Raw genomic sequence first — 11,965 nt, 5'->3', positions numbered from 1 at the left:
GCACAGGTACTGACAGCTGGTAACGAGATACAGAAACTTTTACCACATCAGTAGCCCCAATCCTCCCTGGTCTGGAGCTGTCCCAAGATCTGTACCCTCGGCTACCGTGTTTACGATACACAACACAGTGCGGGCTGCTGAACGTGCCCATTTTTCAGTTCAGGGGGTGCTCAACCATTTCTTCCACATCTTTACTCACGAGGAGTGATTTTCTAAATTCTTGGATGCTGGAAGTGACCCAAACATAGCTCACTAAACTAATTTATCTCAGAATTTTTAAATGCATGTGCATTTGAGCATAAACACTATCCATATGTTTCTGATTCATTTACACTGAACTCATCAAAGGGCTGTGTTGTAAGAGTTGTTTGATGTCCAAAAATACTTGAGGGGCTTTTTTTTTTAATGGAATTTTAGACTTTCTTTCACCATTTTCCTTAGGAAGTCAAACGTTGTTGAGAGTAAACAAACTTGGACCCCCAAGATCTGGAGTTTGCCCTATTCTCAGAGCTCAGGAGAATGCAGCTTGGCAGTTTGGCAGGAAAGCCCCCGTGGCCTTGAGTGTATCTTGGCACTATTCCCCAAAGGATGGGAGGGCCTACGGGTGAGCAGGGAAACCCCTTTCAGGAGATCTTCTTTCATTTGGTGGTTTATTCGATTCCACAAAAGCCATTCCAAATACAACTCTTGGAAGTTACTTGGGGTCTCTCTGTTGAGTTTGACAATTGCGGCTGCAATTGCCCTTCACTTTTTGGAAGAGAACCACGGGAGGTTTTTCAGGAAACAAGTATTTGTTCACCTGAATGCATCATGTCCTACATTTAGGTACTAAAGAGACAAGACAAGCATCTCTGGCGACAGCTGAGCACTAATTAAAGTTGCTCTTTTACAAGCATTATGTGGCTCATTCCATTCTTCCTTGATTAAGAACAAAAGAGAAGGAGAGTCATTTATTGCCATGAGTCACTTGAGGTACAATGGAAGGAATTCCAAGACGCTGCTGAGACAAAACAAAACTGACATTATGAAAGCCATGTCTAAACACTAATTTAAACTGTCAGCTTGCTACCAATGAAGACTTCTGACAGACAGAGAATTAAAGGTTTAAAGACCTCATAAATCACCGAGGAGATTAGCAGCAGCGTGAATGAGTTGAAATACATTTCTGCCTTGAGAGCGTTAGAGTGGTTCAAAGCAGCCCTCTGGGATTTGACGGGAAAATTAGTTGTAATAACTAGGAAGAGAAAAATTCTCAAATGTAGCTTCTTGGGGATCTCAGAGTGCAAACTTCACCCACTACAGTTATTTCAGGCACCTGAGTTAGTGAAATACACTGTAGGCGCTTTCAGGATCCAGCATAGAGTACAATAAAAATGACTTGAAAAATGTTAGAATTCAAAAGCATTATTTACAAATCCCAAACATTTTTCCAACTCCCCCACCCCCAAACACTAAAAATAGCTGAAATGGGAACCTAAATGTATGACTTAGCAGTGGGTAACACCACTTTGTCCACCTCCTATTTCCCATGTGAGCCTCTCTCCAAGAATCCTGCTGTGTACCTATTATTCTCCAGCAAAACCCTCACATGTCCTCCATTGCGGGGAGTTTCCAAGCTCTGTTACCAACACCAAGAAGTTTTCAGAGAACTTTGTTGGGATTCCCATCGATTATTATATTTAAGTATTTTTTCGGGGCTTTTGAGTAAAGAATAAAGAGCCCTTCCTTAAAGCATCCTTAACCCCACCTACTACTGGAAGCTCTTGCTCCCCAGCAGAAACTAAGATGCGGCTATGGCGGAGAAGCTCCTGGGAGCTATGCAACTTTTCGAAAGAGAACAGGCAGAGAAATGTGAACTCTTCTGTTCAATCACACTGCACTAACGCTCCTCCCCACGCCTGAGGTCTCACTAATCATTTCTCTATGGGTTCTTTCCCAAAGACCCCATAAAATCACACTGTGTTTCCTAAGTCACTGGTGCACTGTAGATGAGCTCTTTGATTTAGATCTCATCACATCTCTGCCTGTCCAGGAATGGCTTTCTGAAGCACGTGTTGATCTGGTCTCTTCCTCCCTTAAATCATAAACTTTTGCATGCGGTAATTTTATCCCATTCTTTGATTTTTTTTTTCTTTTGGCTTAAATCAAAGCGATGCAGAAATCCACATGGAGAAGAGTAGAATATAATTGCTAGAGTCTTCTAACAGAATCCACCCTTCTCCAGCATATAAATGCTACGTTCTCCCTTCTTTGTGGGCACTTTGCTTCTCTCCCTGTTCCCCTGTGAATGGCAGTTGTCAGATGTAGTCACAAATGGGTTTGAGTAGCTAATACAGGACACTAACAGAACTTTTAAGGAAGCACCTTGAGGTGGAACCCATTGATTCAACCACACACATCCAGCTGTGGGACACTCACTCCCAACTTCTAAAATATAAAACTTGGATCCCGTTTTGGACACAACTCTAAGGACCTCTTTAAGGATGGAAATGGCTCCAGAAAGTGTTTATTAAGGATCATATCTGTGTCAATCTTCTGCTCTATGGGCATCTTAGTTTAACATTTTTATGGTGCTATAGAGGTTGAATTATACTCGTGTTACTCTAAATTCAGCTCTTTAATGCCTAAACTATTGCACGTTATGTCTTCTTGGAAAAGATGCAGGAAGCACACAATGTAATCATGATCCCTCCTTGGGCTCCCCTTCTAGCTTCCGAAATAGAACTCAGGTCAGAAACTGCAGAAGTGGTCTCAATAAAACTGTTGTGAAGGGCATCCTGCTCTGAGAGAGTAGACTTACTGCATGCCTGTCAATCCCCTCAGGGCCATGGACTCATCCCCAAACTACTCTTCAGCCAATCATAAGATGAAAGACACTTAACTTCATCTCTCACTCATAACAAGATGACGATTGCTCTGTCTCATGCCTCCTGAACCTGCTCCACCTGGCAAGTGGGAACTGCCACAAAACTTCCACATGTGAATCATAAGAGGTGCCTTATCTAAAGATAGGCAGGGAACTCTACCTGAGTATGACACCCCCAGAAAGGAATCGAATTATCAAGATCTGCTCTCTGCTTCTGAATACCATTGTCTGCTTTTTTAAAAAAACCATATTTTTATTTATTTCAGAGAGGAATGGAGAGGGACAGAGAGATAGAAACATCAATGATGAGAGAGAACCATTGATCGGCTGCCTCCTGCACACCCAACACTGGAGATCAAGCCCACAACCCAGCCATGTGCCCTTGACTGGAATCGAACCCGGAACCCTTCAGTCCATAGTCCCACGGTCCAACACTCTATCCACTGAGCCAAACCAGCCAGGGCCCATTGTCTGCTTTTTACCGATCACTGGCTCTCAAAGCCAGAGCTGTGGGAAAACCCCACTAGCCCAGTTCAAATGGCTTGCTGTTACTTCCAGGCTCTTAATTCATCATGAACTCATATATGTTCCTAGGCTCCTGTGGTTCTTTTTAAGCTTTAGTCCATAAAAAATATACCAGGTATTAGGCAGAAAACCTGGCATCAGGAAGGGGCCAGCTTGCCAGCACTTGAAGTGCAGATGAATGATTTTATTTGGTTACAGCATTTAAACTCTGAGTGCAGGGAACACCTTGCGTAGCCAGAAACCATGCTTTCCATTTATAGGATGGATGACTAGCCACTTAGAGAATCATAAAGATCATATTTGGATTTAGCCATCTCTTGCTGACTTTTCTCCTATGTTTGTAAACATTGCTGACTTTGACCCCAATCTCTCACAAAGCCATGACCAACACTAAACAGCCACAGAAGAGCTGCAGAACATAATGTGATTCTGTAATGCAAAACAGGATGGCTTGCTAAATGTGAAGATCTGGAGAGAATTCCTGACATAATCCTTCTTACGTCTTTTATGATAATCATTTCCATCTTTGGAACACACGCAAGCAGTGCTCCTTTGGACATTGCTTCTGGAGGCTGGACGGCAATCCCTTCTGGGTGAACTGCATAGGATAAGGCTCTGGGGCAATGCGAATGTGAGCAGGACACAATATTTCCTGCAAAAATGGAAGCAAGCAAGGAAAACCCAGAGACTGATTAGCTGGGAGATGCTTCTGCAGAAGGAAAATGTGTTAAAACAGCAACCATTCTTCCTACAACTTGGAAATCGGCTCCAGTCATAACTTACTCATTGGTGTGTACAGTTAGTGGTCATTAATGGAAGGCCTACTATATTGCCATAAGTGCACTGTGTAAAAAAGGACCACTCATGAATAAAGGTCTATGCATGAAAATTTACTTGTAACCTAACATTTTTAATACTTGTGCCAAACAAAGTCTCATCTCACAGAGCAGAGAAACAGTAGACTGGGAGTGTATGTTTAACATAGAGTTAGCATTTTTAAGTAGGTGAAAACTATAGAACATTGGAGAGGCTGAAAATGAGAGGAGCGTAAGTTGGTTAAGCCAACAAAGGATAAAGAGTTGGATCCTGATTCCCACCTAGTCAGTCCATTGTGGAGGTGCAGTCTAGAAACCATTTTTCCCAACTTCAATTGTCAGGACACATGGAGGGCTTTTCCCTAGGGAGTCAGCTCTGTAAAACAAATGTGCAAAGATCCTCATTTCTTTTACTAAAAACTCCAATCTCGTGTACCTGTGCGGAAACCACAAGTGGGCACTAGACCAAGGTATACTGAATTGTATACCTGTGTCATATATCGGATGGATTTCAAGGAGAATTTCACTCTTGGGTCATTTATACAGTCTTGCAAAATCCCATGGAAAAAAAAAAACACATGAAGGAGTCCATATGTGATTTGGGGCAAGGATACAATCATGGGCACATTTTAGTTCTACAGTTGTCACTCTTTGTACTTCAGGAATGAGAGAATTTCAAATCTCAAAAATCTTATAACCAATCTAATAGATAATAACTGTTTCTTGAATTTGTTGCTGAGTCATAAAAACAGTAAGTACAGTCTAAACCAGTAGGGGGGGGGGGGGAGTGGAGGCTTCAAACCCAAGGAAAAATACAGTAAGTGCCCATCATCTGTAGAACACCCTACTGTCGGCAGCATTGTTTTTTTTTTCCCCATACACTATTTCAAGTTTCTGATTCTGATACCTACACTTCTTCTCTTATAATGCATTGTAAAGGTGTTTTTGGAGACTTTGCACAGTAAAATATTGATATCAGTTTAGAAGACTATGATATGCAATGCAGAAACAGTATTTGCACATTGTTTTACATAGCCATAATAATATCATTATCATCATCATACTAACCCTAATTGTACAGGGATTTTAAAACACACAGTAAAAATTGCCTAAGGGCAGTAGTACCACCTCTGCAAACTAAGGCCCAAGCACAGTAATGTCTTTTAGGTGAGAAATTTGTGACAGAGAGAGGGCTGAACCAAACCCTGCAGATAACATTTCATTACCAACATTTCTTTTCAGAAAACTAGATTCAGAAAGTTATAAGATTAAAAAAAAAGACATGCACTTGAGAGTAACCAGATAATTTGAGTTTCCTATTTTCATCATGGGGATACATAACATTAAATGTGATGATTTTGTGTAAAAAAACAAGCTAAGCACGAGCTGATGCTGAAATAAGAAAGCTCTTGGGATGAGAAGCTTCTTATAATAGCATGACCCAAATCTGCTAAAATTAATAAATAAATACTGTTCAAGTTAACAAATTCATACTAAATATGGGTTATGCCCAAGGAATTGTGCTAGATGCTGTCGAAGAAAGGATGCAAAGAAGTTTAAGATTTATATATTGCTCTCAAGGAACTTAGAGCCTATGAGAGAAGTGACTACCTTCTTTTTGTTATTCTCTCTTCCAGTAAAGAAATGTAATAACACATAATCAGACCAATTTTGATCAGTTAATCTAGCACAAAATGGAGGTGAAATTTATTGGGTAAAGTCTGAATAAATAATTTGGTGAATTGGGAGTACTGGATTTTTCCCTAGTTTCTAGGTAAAAATCAATTACAAAGGTCAACCCTTGTTAAGCCTTTTAAAATTCTGTTTCCCACTTTCCATCTTTAGGGTAATTCAGATAACTTATGGTACATCTTTTGTCACATAAGGACATAGCTAAAAACTTTAAATTTCCTTTTCAAGTAGAAACTTTAATCAATTGAATGTAATTTAATCATCAATCAAATAATAATTGCACAATTAAAAAACAGAAGGCAAGGAAAAGCGATCTAGGCATTGACCAAGTTAATGTCTTGCTACGTGTGTGTAGATGACCTAATAATGACTGAATGGCTCTTCTCAGCTTGTAATTCAGCTATTTAAGATTGATTTCTATTATTTAAATTATGTCATCACAAATATTCTATTCAGATTTAGAGTTTGTCTTAAAATACTTAGAACTGACTTCATTAAAGAAAGGAAAATATGTATGACCAAAGCAAATTGTTTAATTTCCTTCTTGAGATGAAATGTGGAATTAAAATTTGAATGAAATCCAACTATAACAGCAATATTGGATGAGATGTTAAGTTGTAATGACAACCAAGACAAGGAAAGTTAAAAATGGCATGAGAAAACCTACCCTCAGAACTATAGACACCATTCAGGAAGCAGAGATTATGGGGAGGGCACCAAATTGGAACGCATGAGGAACGCCAAAGACTTAGGAGACAAGGTTCTTCCTCCCAAAGAGTGTACCACCTATTTGAGAACGAAAGATACACATATGAAATGACCAAAGGACATCTGTGCAGAATGGAGGTGGGAAGGGGGGAAGAGGCAAGGAAGAGACAATCAGGGGCTTCTGTCTTCTCTTTTTCAAGAACAGCAATGAACTTCAAAAATTGGGGACCAGGACTTAGCCATAAAAAAAAAAAGAAATCTTCCCAAATGAACCAATATGGATGGACCTAGAGAGTATTATGTTAAGTGAAGTCAGACAGAGAAAGACAAATCCTGAAATATTTCACTTATATGTGGATTCTAAAAGCAAAACAACACAACAATAAACACAAGACAGAAACAAACTCACCCCTCATGATTGCCAAAAGAGTGGAGGGTGAGGGGTAGAACAGAAAAGGGGAAAGGGATTAAGAAGTATAACCTTACACTTATAAAATGAGTCACAGGGATATAATATACAGAAGAGGGAATAGAGTCAATAATACCATAAGAACTATGTGTGGTGACAGATGGTTACTAGACTTATTGTGGTGATCACTTTGTAAAGTGTACAAATGTTGAATCACTATGTTGTACACCTGAAACTAATATAATATTGTATGTCAACTATAATTTAAAATGATTTTTTTAAAAAATTATGGACCAGTTGTGAAAGTTTCCTGGGAATTTGAGAAGGAAAGGGTTCAAAATCTGTATGTAGATATAAATTTTCTTTTTGGAACCATGGAACAGATTATAATAATAGTAAGCACCTAATAAATGGATATTTGTTACTACCACTATTATTATTATTAGAAATTATTAGTTTGATACATATTAGTTATAGAGGATAGCTTCATAGAGCCCCAATAATACTAATTTGAATGGGTAGTGGCTAAAGATAGTTCTAGATCATAGGTAGGGTGACCATATGCCCAAGTTGACTGAAACAGTTTGGGTTTCTACCTTTTGTGCCAGCTTAATTGTAATTGAGCCTTCTCTCATTCTCATAATTGTCCTAATTTATATGATGATGAATAACATGGGAGCTTAGTTACAGGACAGATTAAGAAATATCCAAGTGGAACTGCCTTTATTTTTATCAATCAATAGCCTTTCCAAAGCAGTGTTGTGTGTACATGGGCAAGAGTAGATTTCCCAGAACACAAACTTAAAGGTAGAGGGTTTCTTCCCATGCTCAACCTTTCTCTGATCCAGGAATGAGTGTCCCAGAAGGCAAACACAGCTCTGCCTATAATTGAGATAGCAGACAGGCAAATTTAGATACCAAAAGATGGTCCCTGGCATAGCAGGTTTCGCCAAGTACACAGAAGAAACCACATATCCTGTATCAATCCATGATTCTGAACTCTGCTCACTCCCTTAAGTCTACTGAATCACTTAACTGGTGATATAAACTTATATCAACCAAGACTTCAGCTTAACATATGAGAGAAGAATCCAAAAACCATAGCAATAACAACAAAGGAATCCAAGAAGACCTCACCAATACACTATTGTGGCAAATTCCAACTTTTGAATGGCATCTTGTCCTAGAATTATTAACCTCAAAACAATAACAATGACAATAATTTGAAATAAGATGTTGCGAAGAACTAAAATTTGAAAATAATTAACTACATATAACTCATCAACTCTAAGTAGCTTTATATTCTCAAGGAAAATCAAGAATACATGCAGTCTGTGAAACAAGAGATAAGATGAGAACACAACCAACTGAAATGAAAAAGAAGGGGTTAGGAGGCATGGGAAATATTTTTAGCTACATGAAAAAGAGAAAACTAAGTAAGCAAAAATAAGTTTAATATTAGCTTTAAAATGAACATAAAAAGAGTAAAAATCAAAATTAACCCTGTAAGAATAAAATCCGTGATATAGAAAACAGGACAAAAAGCTCTCTATGAATGGAAAGAAAAGGACAAGAAGATTAAATCAAGAGTGAAGATGATAGGGAAAAATATTAACAAAGGATACCTAATCAAGCCATAAACAAGGCAAATGTTTTAGATTGAATAATCTATCTATCTATATAAAAACCCAGTGTCTTTGATGACCAGGATGACCAAATGACCGGTCACCATGAGGGGGGGTGGCGGTGGGGCGGGAATAGGGACTGTTGACCGGTGGAGGGCTACAAGTGACAGTGAGCATCCAGTGGTGAGCTGTGGGGAGCATTGCAGGGCGGGGAGCTTCATGGAGCAGTCGCAGGGTGGTGGCGAGCATCGCGGAATGTCATGGGAAATCGTGGGGCATCATGTCAGGGCATCAGACATGGCCCTGATCGCAGGCTAGGCCTAGGGACCCTATTCGCTCACAATTTCGTTTACTAGGCCTCTAGTATATATATAAAAGCCTAAGCGACCGTTACAACCAGTTGACCGAACGCTGGTTGACCAGTTGCAATGTCAATGCACTGACCACCAAGGGGCAGTCGCTTAACGCAGGAGCTGCCCCCTGGTGGTCAGTGCACTCCAACAGTCAACCTCCTGCAGCCAAACAACCTCCCACCGTCCTTCCCCCGAGCCAACCCCGATCGGCCCTGATTGCCCTGATTGCTGGGGACCCCACCCATGCATGAATTTGTGTACCAGGCCTCTAGTGAAAAATATAAAAAAAGAACATTTTAATGAAATGAGAAAGTTATAATAATAAAAACTAAAATATCTCATCATGATATTTTTAAAAAGAATATAAACTGATGAACTTCTGAGTGTCGGAAGTGTGCTATATTAATGGCAGGACTTTCACTGACACCAGTAGAGCTTGCCTCTATGACTGGAGTTGGTAGTGCTCTCTGCCACATTCAAAAAAAAAGAAAAGAATATAAACCTAGACTTTGATGAAAATTATAAATTTTAAGAAAAAAATAAACAATCCTAACATCATTAAAAGAGACAAAAACTTACCTCTAAAAAGCTGGACTTTTTTCTTAACATTAAATGCTAGGAGACTGGAGTGACAACATTTGAAAAAGGGTTCTGAACCAATATTTTACATTTAGCAGCATAAAGAGATTATTAGAAATATACAAATTTAGAATTATTTTATTTACATGGTATATTTTTCTTTAGATTTATACTAAAACATGAATCAAAATAAAGAACGATAATATATAAAAATATATATTAAATGACTTCTGGTGACATAAAAAACATCCTATCTAATAAAAGACAAAAAGGGTAATTGACCATAGCTTCGCTACACTTCCCATTGGCTAATCAGGGTGATATGCAAATTAACCGCCAACAAAGATGGCGGGCAGCAGCCACGCAGCTGAAGCGAGCAGGAGGCTTGCTTGCTCCAGTGATGGAGGAAGCCAAGGTTCCCCGCCTGCCGCGTCCCGGCTCTGAGCTCCGAAAGCAACAAAGTTTCAATTATAGAAGCTAAACAAACCCCAGATACCTACTTTCAGCAGGCTGTGGCCTCAGAGATGGAGCTGGCGCTCAGCTCCAGTGACGGCAACAAAGTTTCAATTATAGAAGGTAAATAAATCCAGGAATAAAAAAAAAGAAAGAAAAAAAGGAGAGGCTGGGAGCTTCAGTCGCCAGCCAGCCTGAAAATGGCCCTCAGCCCCTCACCCAGACTGGCCAGGCACCCCAGTGGGGACCCCTACCCTGAAGGGGGTGTGACCAGCTGCAAACAGCCATCAGCCCTTCACCCAGACTGGCCAGTCACCCAAGCGGGACCTCCACCCTGATCCGGGACACCCTTCAGGGCAAACCAGCCAGCCCCCACCCGTGCACCAGGCCTCTATCCTATATAGTAAAAGGGTAATATGCAAACTGACCCTAACAGCAGAAAGACTGGGAATGACTGGTCACTATGACACACACTGACCACCAGGGGGCAGACACTCAATGCAGGAGCTGCCCTCTGGTGGTCAGTGCGCTCCCACATGGGGGAGCTCTGCTCAGCCACAAGCCAGGCTGATGGCTGCCAGTACAGCGGTGGTGGTGGGAGCCTCTCCCGCCTCCTCAGCAGCGCTAAGGATGTCCGACTGCAGCTTAGGCCTGCTCTCCACTGGCAAGTGGACATCCCCCAAGGGCTGCCAGGCTGCCAGAGGGATAGCTGATTGCCATCTTAGGCCCAATCCCCTGGGGAGCAGGCCTAAGCCAGCAGGTGGTCATCCCCCAAAGGGTCCCAAACTGTGAGAGGGCACAGGCCAGGCTGAGGGACCCCCCACCCCCGAGTGCACAAATTTTTGTGCACTGGGCCTCTAGTTTTGCATAAAAGTAATTTAAATTATATATGTCTTAACAAAAGCAGTATTTTAAAAATAATTAACCTAGTCAAACGGTTCTATCATAAATTCAATAAAACTAAGAAATAGAAATAAAACTTTTAAAGCAAATAAAAGTAGGTATTTTCATATATATATATATATATATATATATATATATATATCATGTTTATTGTTTGATTTTTTATTAAGAGTTAATTCTAGATGAATTAAAATAACAAAACTTTAAATTATTAAAAATAAACGAAGTTGCCAAACCAGTTTGGCTCAGTGGATAGAGCGTCGGCCTGCGGACTGAAGGGTTCCAGGTTCGATTCCAGTCAGGGGCATGTATCTTGGTTGCGGGCACATCCCCTGTGGGGGTTGTGCAGGAGGCAGCTGGTCGATGTCTCTCTCTCATCGATGTTTCTAACTCTCTGTCCCTCTCCCTTCCTCTCTGTAGAAAATCAATAAAAAATATTTAAAAAAATAAAAAATATAAAATAAATGAAGTTGATATGGCAAAATACTGATAAAAAAATGAAAAATCAAGGGGACAGCAAAAAAAATTATAAAACAAAGTAAAGAATTAAGCGCAAATATAGTTATGAGGATAATGATTAAATTATCATTTAAAAATATAACACCCAGATGGGACAAAATTCTAACAGAGTTTATAAAATCTAAATAAACATAACAGTTTGAGAAATTTTTTAAGTAATCAGATGAACAAAGATGTACATAGCTATTGCAAACTAAAATATAACATCTCAATATTTGTATCAAATTAAGTAAAATTCAAGTCAAAACACTTGCCTGGATGGATGACTCAGTTTGTTGGAATGCTGTACTGTACACCAAAAGGTTGTGAGTTCAATTCCCGGTCAGGGCACATACCCAGGTTGCAGGTTGCATCCCTGGTTGGGGCATGTATGTTCCTCTCTCTCTCTCTCTCTCTCTCTCTCTCTCTATATATATATATATATATATATATATATATATATATATTCTCAGGCAAGGATTTAACAAAAAACACATAAGGGGCAAATTGGGAATTGGTTCATTTTGTATTAATAAAGA

This window comes from Myotis nattereri (assembly GCF_964212035.1).
Source record: "Myotis nattereri genome assembly, chromosome: 1".
NCBI lineage: Eukaryota > Metazoa > Chordata > Mammalia > Chiroptera > Vespertilionidae > Myotis > Myotis nattereri.
This window is presented reverse-complemented; position numbering follows the sequence as displayed.